The sequence below is a fragment of the Canis lupus genome, chromosome 9 (genome assembly GCF_048164855.1).
Source record: "Canis lupus baileyi chromosome 9, mCanLup2.hap1, whole genome shotgun sequence".
Taxonomy (NCBI): Eukaryota; Metazoa; Chordata; class Mammalia; order Carnivora; family Canidae; genus Canis; species Canis lupus.
In genome coordinates, this window is record NC_132846.1 from 10,224,008 (window position 1) to 10,240,304 (window position 16,297).

Consider the following 16,297-nt stretch of genomic DNA (forward strand, 5'->3'; position numbering starts at 1 on the left):
AGGAAGGGGTGTGGAGTTGGTGGGACTGAATGTTAGACAAGCGATGAATGTACCTACTAATAATGGGAATTTAGAATGATCTTTGATTACAAGGCAGTGTCTTTTTAGCTATATGTTTGCTCATCGAAAATGTTTGGAAGAAAAATTTCCTATTGCCCCTTGTGTTTACTATATGGCAATTTTGAGAATTTACCAGTGGAAGATTTTAGAATCCAAACAAAAAGACTTTAAGAAATTAGAGTGGTTTCCATGATATATAAAATCACATAATAATATCCCACAAAGATTTAGGAGTATTTATTATTTGTCAGGCTCATAATATGGCTTATATTGAGTATGGATGATATCACTATACTATTATAACATATATAATAACTTTATTTATTGTTGTGGCTTTGGATTTCAGCGGGAGAGCGTAACTGTCTCCGGTTTAATTCCCATTTTTGGGAAAGGAAGACAAAGGGCATTTGAAGCATCCCTAGGTGTATTAAACAACTGGAAATCCACTTGGGAGAGAAGCCATGACAGAATGAAGGTATAACCTCCAGTACTATAGCAACTATTTACTCATATCACTGGGCCTGGTAAGGAGGGTACCAGGATATTTTTAGAGGAGGAAATGTTGCCAATCCCTCCTCTAATTTAATAAGAGGTAAACCCTACATGTCGTATGTCCTTAGGTTAAGAAAGGGCCTTTGGGGGTTTACCTAAAGTTCGATAAATATATCTACATCTATGTCTCTATCTATCCTAGAAATATAATAACACAGGAGATATTTGTTAATAATCATGGTAGTATTTACCGGATCCAGTCTAATTTGGAAGACATCAGCTTTTTCCGCTCCTATAAACCTTATTTTCAAAACTGGGAAGAGTAATTGCTTCCATGTGTCCACTGAGCCTGACCTACTCAAAATTTTTCTCAAAGTCTTGGGCACTCTTTCAACTCAAGCAAAATTGGATTGGGGAACATTTTTCCACCGTTTTGTAGTGTTCTATATTACTATACTAATCCAATTTCAGAACATTCATCTAAAATATAAAGTTTGAAAAAAATAAAAGGTTTGAGAAGGAATGAGTTAAATATAATTGTTTTGCTTCTCTTCACTCATTTTGGTTTTATTTTGTTATTTTGTTTTTTGAAAACTAATCTGCCTTCAATACATGACCAATAACTTTGTATCAGTTGAATGGAGGAAAACATACTGGTCAGTGGCCTACCCAACAATATATGCTGTTTGCCACCTACAGAGCCACATGAACTAAAATGTACTAAAAAGACTGTACAGGATATAACTAAAATTTATCCATTGTGAGATTTCCTACCAAGCCCAGGGTGTTCTGGGGCCATTATTATTATTATTATTTATTATTATTATTATTTTAAGATTTTGTTTATTTATTCATGAGACAGAGAGAGAGCGGCAGAGACACAGGCAGAGAGAGAAGCAGGCTCCATGCAGGGAGGCCAACATGGAACTCAATCCTGGGTCTCCAGGATCATGCCCTGGGCTGAAGACGGTGCTAAACTGCTGAGCCACCCGGGCTGCCTTGGGGCCATTATTTAAACAGCCTTGAGGAGTGGCTGTTGATACAGGTGGCTATAGACACAACTACTCTCCAAGCAGTTGGACAACCAGCTTTAATAAATTTCTTTCTCAGTAGTTTATTCCAGAGACTGAAGATAGCAGTTGGCCACCTGAAATACTTAGAGAAATCACAAGCAACCAGTTAACTTTAAATAAGGTACTAGATCTTAAATATAAGATTAAAAATGCCATGCTGAGGATGCCTGGGTGGCTCGGTGGTTGAGTGCCTGCTTTTGACTCAGAGTGTGATCCTGGAGTCCCAGGATCGAGTCCCATATTGGGCTTCCCATAGGGAGCCTACTTCTCCCTCTGCCTATGTCTCTGCCTCTCTCTCTGTTTCTCATGGATAAATAAATAAAATCTTTTTTAAAATGCCATGCTGGTATGACCTAAAATATCAAAGATGTTTTCTCAATTATAGTTAGTTAAAAGGATTTCTCAATATTTCATTTATTCTTAATCACTGGCAAAATGTCTGGCCTTTCACAGATAGATTTAGGCAACAAAACAAGGGTTTTTTTTTAAAGACACATATTAGCAAGCTACATTTATTCTCAAGGACCTATAATATAAATGAGATGTGTCCCTTAAAGCCATTCACTACAAAGTTGATAATTATATGAAAACTTATCAGGACTTGGTTTACCCATTAGTAAAATGGAACTAAAAATTGTATTTATTTCAAAGAGCTTATCTGGAGATAAGTGAGATAATAGAGTAACATACCTTCTACAAAGCAAGCTTTCAATAGATTTTAGATATCATTAGGACATGATATTTGTCTTCAGTGACTAGTATATAGTCTGAAAAATTCAACTATATATATACATAGTAGTCACTTAAATGGTACTCATTATTCTGCATGACCATGTGTTTGTTATAACCTCTAAACAATTCAGCAGAACTATAAAATTCCTCAAAATAATCCAGGAGTAAGTAATAGTTTCCTCTTCTTGTCCAAAATAGTAATGGTAAGAAATCATTCTTTGAAACCCTATTTTACACCAAAGCATGTCTGTGAGCTTCCCTCTTTGACTATTTCAGAAGCTTCTTTTAAGTCATTATAGCAAGTCTATCCATGCTTCAATTCAGCACAACAAATATCTGGTGAGTATTTACTATATTCAAAGCATGAGTAACATGAAAGAGCTTATAAATTATGTGTAATTTAAATTATCAAGCTGCACATTTTAAAGTAAGTCAGCAAACTTTGAAATACCTGATTCTATAATATTATCAGCAACCTTTAAGTTTAGATCAACTTTAGTTGTTGCTAACCTTAACAGATATATAGCCCATCTTTTCTGATACCATGTCTCCTTATTACCACATTTAGAGATGAAAGAATTGAAAAAATGAGGGTCAAATGAGTTGCTCCATGATTAATGAAGCAAAAAGTAAGACTCATTGTCTCCTCATATGTTTAACCAAGAGCTCTAGAGATAATAAATTGTGAACAATTTAAATCAAATGGAAATGTTAAAGCTTATTGGAGCAATGTTGAGGCCAGTATTCTGGTTAATAAAGGATGCCCAGAAGTAATTTCAGTTATGTGTAGTACTCGTTATACTATAAGAATGGTTTGCTTCAATGTTTAAAAAATAGAAATAGTATCCATCAATGGATATATTTTCTTTTTGAATTTACTGACAAAAAAAGGTGCAGATGGCACCCCAAATAAGAGACTGGCATGGACCAGTATCTTCTCTGTGAAAATGACTAATGTATTACTACATTTCTGCCAGAACTTACATAAAGAGACTGCCAAAAATGATCATATCATTATCAGCTAGTGTTCCCAATTGTTCACTGTTTGTATCACATATGGATCCTCTGAAATGTAGAATTCCTACCTGAAGAAACCCTAATATCATTGTAAAACATGAACTTTTGCATGTTTTAAAAATGTTTTAAGAAAACTGTATTTGTTCTACAATAAACAGGCATATTTCCCTGGTGTCAGTTAAAGAAATACAAGAGATTCAAGTTTTAAAAGTTACATTTGGGGGATGCCTGGGTGGCTCTGCAGGTGACAGTCTGCCTTCGTCTCAGGGCGTGATCCAGGGATCCAGGATGGAGTCCCACCCACATTGGGCTCCCTGCAAGAAGCCTGCTTCTCCCTCTGCCTGTGTCTCTGTTTCTCTCTGTGTGTCTCTCATGAACAAATAAATAAATTCTTTTTAAGTTATATTTGGAAAGCCAAATTAGAATATAAAGAAAATTTGATATAGGACTATAAAACCAAGCAGCTTTGTTCTTTCATTTCCTCTATATTTTTAGCTAATAGCCATCTACCAAACATCTAGCATTAACCATTTGGTCATATAGTATCACAGATTTCTCTTAATTCGTGAGGCCTTTTTTTTTTTTTTAAAGATTCATTTATTTATTTATTTTAGGGAGGAGAAAGTGGGGGAGTGGCAGAGGGAGAGAATCTTCCAGCAGACTCCCCACTGAGAGTGGAGCCTGACACAGACCCCACGTGGGGCTTAATCTCACCACCCATTGAGATCATGACCTGAGTGAAACCAAGAGCTGGTCACTTAACCAACTGAGCCATACAGGCTCCCCAATTTCTGAGGCTTTAATATAGATTATTGAATGGGATAGTGCAATATATCCAATTCTCAAAATATATTCCATGATATTAAAATTGATAGAATATGAAATAAGAGGTTAGTCTATATATGTATAAAATATAACACATAAGCACGGTTTAGCTTCTCAGTACCAAAGTTAGTTGGTTTTTACGTGAATATATATATCTACATAATCAAACAACAAGGAACTAGGAAGTGATGCACACATATCTACATACACATACAGAGACATAACCTTTTACATTACCAACTATAGAAATTGAGATATAGAACATCTTAATATGTAAAATATTTCCAGAAAATATGATAGAGTAATTTGAAACATAGTCTTCAGGAATGGAGGAGGTTGAATAGATGAAGCACAGAGGACTTTTAGGGAAAAAGATTTAAGGAAAATATTCTTCATGATATTGTAATGGGGACATATGACATTATACATTTGTCAAATGCATAGGACTTTAAAGCAAGAAGAATGAAATATAATGAAAAAATTAGAAAAAAACATTCAGGAAGCTAGGGGATAACTGAGTGTAACCAAAAAATCTAACTATATTATAAATGTACAAAATACCCCCACTGAAGGAAGACAAGGAAAAGTGCTGACCTAAGTAACTGGAAAGGAGTGGACTCTGTAACACTAAAAGCGAAAGTATGCATAAATACCATACCCTAGCTCTTAAAGTTGGTAAAGGTTAACAATTCTGAAATCATTATACATGTATACTAGAACTGAATAATTAAGTAAATGAGTGCTGGATGGTGGAGTCAGTTTTCTTACTGTTGGAATGGAAAATTATAAACAAGCAAGAAAAGGCTAGAATGATTCATGTAGTAATGGATTTGAGATAGAGACATCAATTAGAGCTTAATATAGATACAGATGGATAGACATATATATATATACATACAAATATATGAAGATTCTATATGTATATATATACACATGGAGGGGGTCTAGAGAGAAAGAGAGATTGATACAAATCTAGATAAAATATGAATAGATATGTGTATATACTCATAGGTTATTTTACATGTTTTTCTTTGCTCTGTCAGCTGAAGGGGCAATGGCATTCCAGTAGCAATGAGTATAACTAGTATCACATCTTGGTTTCTAACACCACTTTCCAAGAAAAAGGACCAAAGTTGCTTTAAAAATGGTTAATTCTAGCACTGGACAGGAAATATTCAAAATGAGGTTGGAGTATGTAGTACTGCCAGAAAGGAAGGAAGTGTTAACTAACATGCACACACGTGTACACACACACACACACACACACACACAGTGATGGGGCTGTGTCAAAGGGACGTAGGAACCAACTGAAAGAATTCCCAGTGGCCAAAATGGCATAACTTGAGCAATAAAATAAATAAAATAGTACTGAATTTAGCCCAAAATCTAAATAAATAGTTATGAATCCATAATGATATATAAATGATTTTTTAAAAGATTTTATTTATTTATTTATGAGACACACAGAGAGAGGCAGAGACATAGGCAGAGGGAGAAGCAGACTCCCTGTGGGGAGGCCCATGCAGGACTTGATTCCAGGATCCCGGGATCATGATGTGAGCCAAAGGCAGATGCTCAACCACTGAGCCACCCACATGCCCCTAAATAATTGAATAAAGGAAGATAATAGACAAATCTCCCATACAAAACAATGCCAAATAAATTATGTAGAAACTTCATCCTCACAGAAGTGGAGGATAATTCTCTGCTTAAGTCCTGTTTCTCAATGACTTTCCTCCAAAGAATACAGAACAAATGGGGGATTTTTATTTTATTTTTTTTATTTTTTGACTTTAATTAATTAATTAATTAATTAATTTTTATTGGAGTTCAATTTTCCAACATATAGCATAACACCCAGTGCTCATCCCGCCAAGTGCACCCCTCAGTGCCCATCACTCAGTCACCCCAACACCCCGCCCACCTCCCCTGCCTCTACCCCTTGTTCATTTTCCAGAGTTAGGAGTCTCTCATGTTTTGTCACCCTCACTGATATTTTCACTCATTTTCTCTCCTTTCCCTTTCTTCCCTTTCACTAACTTTTATATTCCCCAAATGAATGAGACCATATAATGTTTGTCCTTTCCAATTGACTTATTTCACTCAGCATAATACGCTCCAGGTCCATCCACATTGAAGCAAATGGTGGGTATTTGTCGTTTCTAATGGCTGAGGAATATTCCATTGTATACATAGACCACATCTTGATCCATTCATCTTTCGATGGACACCGAGGCTCCTTCCACAGTTTGGCTATTGTGGCCATTGCTGCTATAAACATCAGGGTGCAGGTGTCCTGGCGTTTCACTGCATCTGTATCTTTGGGGTAAATCCCCAGCAGTGCAATTGCTGGGTCGTAGGGCAGGTCTATTTTTAACTCTTTGAGGACCCTCCACACAGTTTTCCAGAGTGGCTGCACCAGTTCACATTCCCACCAACAGTGCAAGAGGGTTCCCAATGGGGGATTTTTAAAAAGTTAACTTTCTTTACAGAAATTTGACCAACACCACCTCATCCAAGTGATCAAAAACAAGATCAAAGATAATAAATCTTGTTGACAGATGTAGCCCTGTTGAAAATGGCACTTCACTTCTGTGATCTTCCTCCTAAAATCTCATAACCCCAATTTAAGCGCAATAAAATCATCAGACAAATCCTATCTAATGATGTTCTACAAAAGACCTGACCAGCACTTTTCAAAACTCTTGAGGTCACCAAAATCAAGCAAAATCTGGGAAATAGTAACAGTCAAGAAGAGTTCAAGGAGATATGATAACTAAATGTAAGGATTCTGGAAAAGATAATGATATTAGGTAAAATGTAAGTCAATGTGAATGAAGTATGGGCTTGAGTTGATACTGATGTATCAATTAATTGTGTCAAATACCATAGCACTGTAAGATGCTAATAGTGAAGTACACTGCAAGTGATGTATATGGGAACTCTGTACTGTCTCTGTAACTTTTCTGTAAATCTAAATCAATGCCAAGATAAAATTTTGTTTAATGGAAACGTGATCATGTGGATGAATTGAATTATGGATGAACCTTAAAGTGCTGTATTGTTACTGAGTATAAAATGAGTGGAGGGTATAATTTAATAGATAAGAGCTCAGGAGAAAAGATTTTTATTTGAATACCAACTGGAAACTCCTGTTTAGCTAAGCAAGTCAGTGCTCCAACAAGAGTGTAAGCTGTCACAGTGCCATGAAAGCAGATGGCCATGAATGCACACAACTGGGAAACAAAACCCCAGGACCAGTTGGAAATAATATAGGATTCCCAGTCCAGGATGTCCAAATTGTGACAGACTTTTTGTTTATTTTTTATTTTAGTAAAATCAGTTTATTGAATTAATTTCAAAGGATGTTATAGGTTACAAGCACACCCAATATAGTGATTAGAAAACAGTAAAAACTTCTTACTGGATTGGACAAAGGAATTACTTCTGCCTTTATAAGAAAAATAAGTATCTGGTTATTTTTAATTGCATGCACTCTAGGGTCTCTTTTCAGTTCATCATTTGAAGATTTTCATTTCTAATATAAGACCCTCTATCTATCAAAACATATCACATATTTTAAAAATACTGTTGTGATAAAACTACAGTGATCTTCAGGAGAAAGAGCTCACCAATCCAAAATTGCAGCCGGGTCCTATCCAGTAGATCCCCCAGGTCAACCTCAGTCATCATGTTCTTTGAGTATGAGGCAACTGGTCTGTCTCATTGCTAGGCATATACCTTAGACATATTATACCTACATTCCTGAAGAATTCTAAAGTGACCTTATCATTACCCACATCTTAAGGATAACAAAAAAGCCTTACAACTACAACCCCAATTGCATTATATTTACATCTTTTCCCCAAATAGCCTTGCCACTGTCCATTCACATTTCCATTTAAATGATATTATTCTAATTTATGACTAAGTATAGTAAGACTTTGTATGACTAAGTCATATATACATGTCTTTGATTTACATATCTAGAATACAAAATTTTAAAGGCAGTTGACTCAGCTATAACACCTAACAGATTTTTCAAATACTTTGCAATTTTTTAAAAAAACATGTATTTTTAAAAATAATAAAGTTTTCTGAGGCCCAAGATAAATTGCCACAGACCCACAAAAATATGTAACAGATCCCATAAGACTTTCCTATTACTTGCCATTATGATTTACTTTTCTAAAATAACTGTACATATGTTTCCCTCAGAAACATAGCAGGGATACCTTAAATCAGAGAAGTGATACAACACTATGAAATTTGTGAGAAATAATATCGTCATTAAAAACATGGGCTCTAGAACCACACTTCCTGTTCTAAAACTCAAATCCTTCATACACTTGCTGTGTGACACTGAAGAAGTTACCAAACATCTCTTGCTTCATTTTCTTTATCTGCAAAATGCTACCTTGTCATAATCTAACAATATGTTGTTTGCCACTAAAGCAGGTAGAAACAATTCTATAGGTACATAGTGCCTAACATATGGTAAGGTAGAGGTTCATTGAATGAAGGAATAAATGAATGAATGAGTCATTACTAGTAGAAAAAGAATGAATATGCACAGTAGGAAATACAAATGGAACCAGTGGAAATTGTTAAGTGATAAATGGAACTCTTTGCTATTGTAATGATAGCAGAAATGTATTGGCAGTGTTGTTCAGTATTATTAGCTCCAGTGGAGCTAATACTGTCAGCCTTCTTTCTGGAGATGTATCTGAAATATTAGTCATGTTGTTTTCTCAACTTATTTCCATTCAGGATGAAACTTCATCAGCTTCACACCTAATATAGGTGGTTCACAGCCTTTCAGTAAATTTAAGGTAATTTATGATTTCATCTTTCTCAAGTAATTTTCAATCAAGTAAAGTTATCCAACAAGACTGGAAGTTGCACATGGAAACATTTTATTTTAAGGTTTCATTAGTATGCATAAATTCACAGCCCCTCCCAATCTCTATCCATTTTTGCAAGTAATTGAAAAAAGTGACTCAACATATGTGGATACCAGTTTTTAGGTTAGCAAATGGGGCATGGCATTTTAAATGTTTTAAATGTGGAACATTAACTGTGTTATAATTTAATTTCTAATAATGAACCCGATTCTCCTTCCAAAATGAAGACAACATCCTGCAGTAAACATGAAAAACAGGGGGTATCATAGAAAGCACATTATGGCATGAGGCAGGACATCTGTTTTCCAACCTCCTTATTCATTATATACAGGTGATGAACTTTACCTCACTTGGCCTCAATTTCTTCATCTGTAGAACAGGAATGATCATTATGTACCCACACAAAAGCAGAAGTTTAACCAACTCCTTATATTTACTATTTATTCAGCCCCTACTATGTGCCACGTTCAGAATTGGCCCACTCCTTTGTGATTTGTACAAGAGCTCACGTGGGTGTGAACTGGGAAAGAACCACTGGTACAGTCAACCACAGTGGGTGACATGGGAGTGCGTGGATCCTTACTCATGCAGCTTACTTGTACATCTGGTCCTGCTTGGGCTCCATCCCAATGTCCCATTTTCACCTTAGAATGAGTGCTGCTGAGTACATCTGACTTTGGCAATTCTAACAGAATCTAGATTATAGTGGGCATTTCCGGAAACCTGGCCACTTGGTATTTGCTCCAAAGTTAAGCATTCCATCTCTACTAAGGCCCAGTCAAGAGCTATATCTCAAAGAGTATACAATCTCTGCTACAGATGGCATGGTGTTCCAGATTCCAGAAGCCCTCAGCTGAATTCTCCCACTGGGCATTGTCCATAATCTCTGTACTGGTTCTTTTCCAAATACTGATACCTGAACATCTTAAAGTCTGCAGGATCATATGGACTAAGTGGCCGGCTGAAGTCCTGCAGCCTGGAACTTCTGCAGAGCTATTTTCTGATCCCAGCTCAACCTAAAGCTAGTCGCTCTCACGTCACCACCACTATTGCACTAAGGTAGTACTCTCAGGACGGGAATGTGCTACATCCAGAAACCAAAAAATATCTACCAAGGTACACTGTTTTCTTTCTTGTTGTAGGGGATGCAAGATGTAGGAATTTATATTTTGTTTTGGAGGAGCCAGCCTGACACACTGCTGACGTCTATATCCATGAATTTCACATAAGTAGCAGATCCCTGAAACTGCCTTGAGTTTATCTCTTACCCTTGGAGTACAGGTGTCTTGCCAAAGTCACCAGCACTCTAGCCACCCCTTGCTCATCCTGTCCAACCAGAACAATGTTGTTTCTGTAATGCATCTTTGTGACATTCTGTGTGATGGTCATGCATTTCAATTTTTTTGGACTATATTATGACACAAGCAGGAAGGTTAATGGATCCTAAAAGCAACTGTTCCTGATCTACTTTTCTAATGGAAATGAAGAGAAATGAGCATGCCAAAATACTGGCGGCATATCATGTACTTGAAATCTTAATATCTGCTTCTAACAGTGATACCACATCAGCCAGAGCAACAAGGAGCAAGACTATTACTTGGTTAAGTCTGCATTAGTCTACAGTTACTCTGCAGGATGAGGTTTCTATAATCCCAAGCTAAATATAAAATAAAAAGAAATATGATAAGGTAAATAGGGCAAAATGAAACATGATAAAGACTACCATAGGTACTCATAAGAATAATGGTTGGAACATTAATAATGGCACTAATCTCTCTCCAACACCTACTAGGATAGCTCTTATTCCATAGATGAAGGACCCAAGGTGGGTTTTGTTCCAAATGCCAGGTATATCAGTTCCAGTTATAAATACTTGGTAACTGGGAATGACCACTGAGTGGGTCCTCTGACCCAGTGGCTACATTGTGAACTGGATCTTATCCAGGACTCCCTAAATGCCTGCGCTCTAAATGGGATGCCATGATACTTTTAGTGTTTAAACACCACCATCTGACTTTCTTTGGGTCCTCATCATTCCAAAGATATTAATGAGCCTATTTCTGTGACTCTCTCCTTGATGGTCAATCAGCACTGAGGAGGAAAGCCATCACTGAATGTCTTCATGAACTTGATGCTCTTCTTACTGGTATTTTCTGGATGGCTTGTGTGAATGGTATTTCCTTTGAGCCCTTCTGTGGAACATAGACCTCTGGTGGGTCATCCAGCTTTACGTAAGACATCCATCCCAGGATGCCCAATTCCCTCATCTTTCAAGGCAACTCAGGATTTATTTCCACTTTGCTAGATGTTGTACATAACTTTTCTAGGCTTCTGATGGTCACTTTAGCAACAAGTTTGGTCTATTCCTCTGGGCTTCCTAATAGGATTTTGATTCCTGTATCCCAAGAAAGTGTTCCCAAATCAATGAATTCTTCCTGTCTAGTTTTATATTCTGGCCCTCTTGATCCTTGAGGTTCTCCTCTGGCTCCTGCTGATACATGTTAATGAATTTTTGCAGATCTTTTGTCTTTTCCCTCCTTCATCAGGCCCAGCATTAAATTTCAATGCAGAAATTTAATCCTAGTTAGCACCTTGGCAACCAAGACAGAAGGTGAGGACAGCCCCTGAGGGAGGCACCTGTTAGCCTGCAAAGGAAAGACTTCAGTATCATCCAGCATTGGGAACTTCTAGTTGTTACTAGGGAAGGGAGACCACTACTGCAAGTCCAAGGAGTCTATAGGTTCCCCAGAATCAATATCATCAAAAGAAATAAGCCATATGCTCCATTCCATTTTCACAGTACTAGATTTCCCCCACCACAACTCTGACCTTGGCATAACAGACTTGAACTGGCTGAGTATTCAGATTTCTTGGGAGCTCTGCAACCCTAATAATGACACTTTCAGGCTGCAGCTCTCTATATATTTGCTGTTCCACTACAGAAGTTAAGGGCCTTCTTTATAAGTTATCATGAAGACTTGTTAGTTATCATGTTTAGTCATTTATTGCCCTTAGTCTGTCATTATCCTCTATGCAATTTACCTATAACCAACCAACTGTTTTAATAGCATTGTCTCCACCATACCTTTCAAACACCTGCATTACTGCACCTGCCAGAGCATTCCCTTCCAGGGACATTTTCCCATATCACCAGTGGTGAAACACTTAGCAACTAAGCTGTCATCTTGTTCCAGAAACTATTCATGTCCCATCTACCAAATAGAATAGCATCTTCTTGACCCACCAAGTTATAGGTGAGCCAATTTCAAATCTTCATCTATGACAGCCACAGTTTCTCAAGCCGCTCCCAGAACCACTTATATGAGTCCAAGATCTCCAAGAAGCCAATGACAAGCCAGAATTCAACACACAAGGAATGCCAGCTAGTGAACATGAAAAAGGAGCCAGAGAATTCTGGGAAAGCCATAGACTACGATGCAGATCTGAGACATCTGAAGGAGAATGGGAAAGAAGGAAATGTTCTTGGGGAAACTTTAGACTACACTGGAATTCTAAGGCAGTTCAGCAAGGTGGTGGGAGTCCTGGAGACAAAGTCTGAGAGTTCTAATGTTTTCCAAGAATAGGCCTGTCTTAGTGTCTCCACCACATTTCTCTTTGGCTGAGAATAGGTTGTGAGAGATGTAGCCTCAGGGCAAACATGAGGATGCAATTCAGTGTATGGGAGCTGAGGTTATGGATTAATGATGCTCTAAAGTTTGCAGTCTATGAGGTACATTTCCAAGGTACAGTAGCTAGCATTTATTAGACACATAAAAGATGCCAGCCACCATTCTAAGCACATAGTAGGCATGACACCATTGATTCTATTTTTTAGCTCATTGATTTTTGACAGCAATAAGATTGCTTTTTTAATTATTGTTTTTTTAAATAGATGAGGCAACTGAAGCTAAGTGGCTTGCCCAAGTTCACACAGCTAGAAAGCAGTAAAAATGGATTTAAACACAAATCTCTGAATGTATAGCTTGATGCCTTTAACCATCTTAGAATCACCAGGAAAAGATATATGAGAACAGGCAAATGTAATAAAACATAGTTCCTCTTGATGTTGATAATTGCACATTGTTTATAAGAAAGACTGTTTCAGTATATCTGGAGGTAATCAGAGAATGCTTTGTTTTATACCTAAAGGAGGAATAGATATTTGTGCAGAAAACAGAGGATTCCAGGGAAACAAGGAGCAATAAGAAAGGCACTGTAAAAAAATAAATTAAAAAGCAGAAAAACAGTGTTCCACACAGAGGAAATTAAGAGTAAGAACCAAGGGCAAGATGCAACACAGGAGCTACTCCATGAGGGTCACATATACAAGTGGATAAAAAGGTATAGAATTCACTTACAAGTGGAGGGATGAATCTTTAACAGCAGGAAAGACACAGCTGATATCTTAATATAAGAAAATAAATAAAGTGGTGACAACGGTCATAGGCATATACCTATTTACTAGTTAGAAGATGAGGGAATTAGTTCTAATCTACTATTTTCTGTTTTCCTCCATGAATTATACATGAGTGGAGAATGGAGAGATATAAGTAAGATGGAAGGTGAGAAGAAAAATAAGTTTTACAATAATTTTCCCAGAAAATAAGAAAGAGAATCTATTAAGAAAATATATAGCAGAATCTTCAAGGCAGTGTTGAAAGTCCATAGATAATTGCATACAGTGCAGATATGCATATTAATTACTCTTGCTGTAATTAATATACTTCATTCTCTCTGTTTGGCTTTCCACCTGGCAAAACCTCCAGATTTAACACATGTGGAAAAAAACTATGGGAATGACAAATACAAAACAATTAAAAACATAATGAGATTTAAACAAGGATATATACATTATGAGCAACCATGTAAATAGTGCTAAATAGAATTACATTCAAATTATTAAAATAACTAAAGTTGCAAACAAAATATGACTCATTTTAACATTATTTACCAAATGAAATAAATTAAAATAAATCTCTTCCTAAAATAACTTTTAAAAAAATGTCACCTCTTAAAGTGTCTCAGATTTTTTTTTTAAAACATATGGACAGGTAGGAAATTTAAAATAAAAAGCAGAAGTCTTTGTACAATCTAAACATAGAAACAGTAGTGTGCCAGGTTTTAGCTTGCAATTTCTCTATATATAACCTATAATAGGTCCAGTATTTACTTTTTTAAATGTTTTATTTCTAAAGAACATATCATGCCAACCAATGAGGTTTTAATTTTTAATTATTTTTTAATTTTTAAGTAATTTACATGCCCTTTACCCATTTCTCTTATGCCCTATTCCCTACATCTGGCAATGACCAATCTGTTCTCTGTATCCTCGAGCTTGGTTTTTTGTTTTGTTTTTGAGATTCCACATATAAGAGAGATCATACAGAATTTGTCTTTCTCTATCTGACTTGATTCATTTAGCACATGCCCTTGAGGTCCATCCATGTTGTCAACAGTGGCAAGATTTCATTTCCTTTTATGGCAGAGTAATATTCCATTGTGTATGCACATCACATTTTCTTTATTCATTCAGCCTACAATGGACACTTCTTCCCCTATCTTGGGTAATGTAAATAATGCTGCCATGAACTTGGGGGTGCAAATATCTTCTCAAGTTAGTATTTCAGTTTTCTTTAGATAAGAACTCAAAAGTAGAACTGTTGAATCATATGGTAATTCTATTTTCAACTTTTTTGAGGAACCCCCATACCTTTTTCCATAGTGGCCACACCAATTTATGTTTCCACCAACAGTGAAAAAGGGTTCCCTTTTCTCCATATTCTCACAGAACTTGTTATTTCTTCTCTTCTTGATACTAGCCATCAGCAGGTTGTCTTTCCATTTTGAGAATATCTTCCTTTGCTGTGCAGAGCTTTTTAGTATGATAGAATCCCACTTATTTATTTTTGCTTTTGGAGCCAGATTCAAGAAATCATTTTCAAGACTTATGTCAAGGAGCTTAGTATCTATGACTTATTCTTTAAATTTTATGGTTTCAGATCTTGCATTCAAGTATCTAATTCATTTTCAGTTAATTTTTGTGCATGGTATAAGATAGTAGTTGAGTTTTATTCTTTTGCATGTTGCTATCCAATTTTTCCAACACCATTTATTAAAGAGACTGTCCTTTCCCTATTGTATATCCTTGGCCTCTTTGTCATTAACTAATTGACCAATAAGTGTGAGTTTATTTCAGGGCTTCCTATTCTGTTCCATTGATCTGTCTGTTTTTATTCCAATACTCCTACTATTTTAATTACTATAGCTTTGTAATATAACTTAATAGTTTAATATTAAAGTCCAAGAATGTGATCCCTCTCAGTTTTTTTTTCTTTTTTTGCAAGATTGCTTTGGATATTTAGGGTGTTTTGTGATTCCGTACAAGTTCAGGATTATTTGCTCCATTTCTTTGAAAAATGACATCGGAATTTGGACAGGCATTACTCCATTTCTGTAGATTGCTTTGGGGATTATGGACATTTTAACAAGATTTATTCTTCAAATCTGTGAGCATGGAATATCTTTCCATTTGCTTGTGCCTCTAATTTTTTTCAATTATTGTCTAGTAGTTTTCAATATATAGTTCTGTCACCTCTTTGGTTGAATTTATTTGTAACTATTTTATTCTTTTTGGTGAATTTGTAAATGGGATTGTTTTTTATTCTTTTTTCTGATAGTGGATTATTAGTGTATCGAAATGCAACAAATTATTGTGTTTTGATTTTGTATACTGCAAATTTACTGAATTCATTTATTTAGCATTTTTGATGAAGTCTTTAGGGTTTTCTATATATAATATCATGTCACCTGCAAATAATGACAGCTTATTAAAGTGTTAGTCTGAAAAGCAAACATCTAATTTAACACACACATTTAGGAACCTGCTGGAGCTCTCTCTGGAGGTAGGGACTGGGAGGTATCATCTTTGTATTTTCACTTTGACATACTCCAGAACACCAGTGTCTCCAGGAAGAAATCTTTTACATTCATCTGTAAAATGCTCTAATTTTTTATGGCTGCCACCAACAGAATGTCTCTTGAATGCCTGGCTCTGGAGGTGAGGGGTGCTTGTGTTCTTGGTCCTATTGTAACAATTGGTGTCATCCAGAAAGGATCTCATATCACTATTCAGCACACTGGTTTTTGTGGCTGCTGCAGGGTATACCTTTATATTGTCTGGCTCTGGCTACCGGT

The 16,297-nt window shown here is 36.2% G+C and overlaps 1 long non-coding RNA gene across 9 annotated transcripts in view; it reads right to left on the minus strand.

Moving 5' to 3' along the window:
- The window catches only part of LOC140639762 (uncharacterized), a 309,354-nt gene that overhangs the window by 209,142 nt on the left and 83,915 nt on the right, over positions 1–16,297 (minus strand). The window lies entirely within an intron of this gene.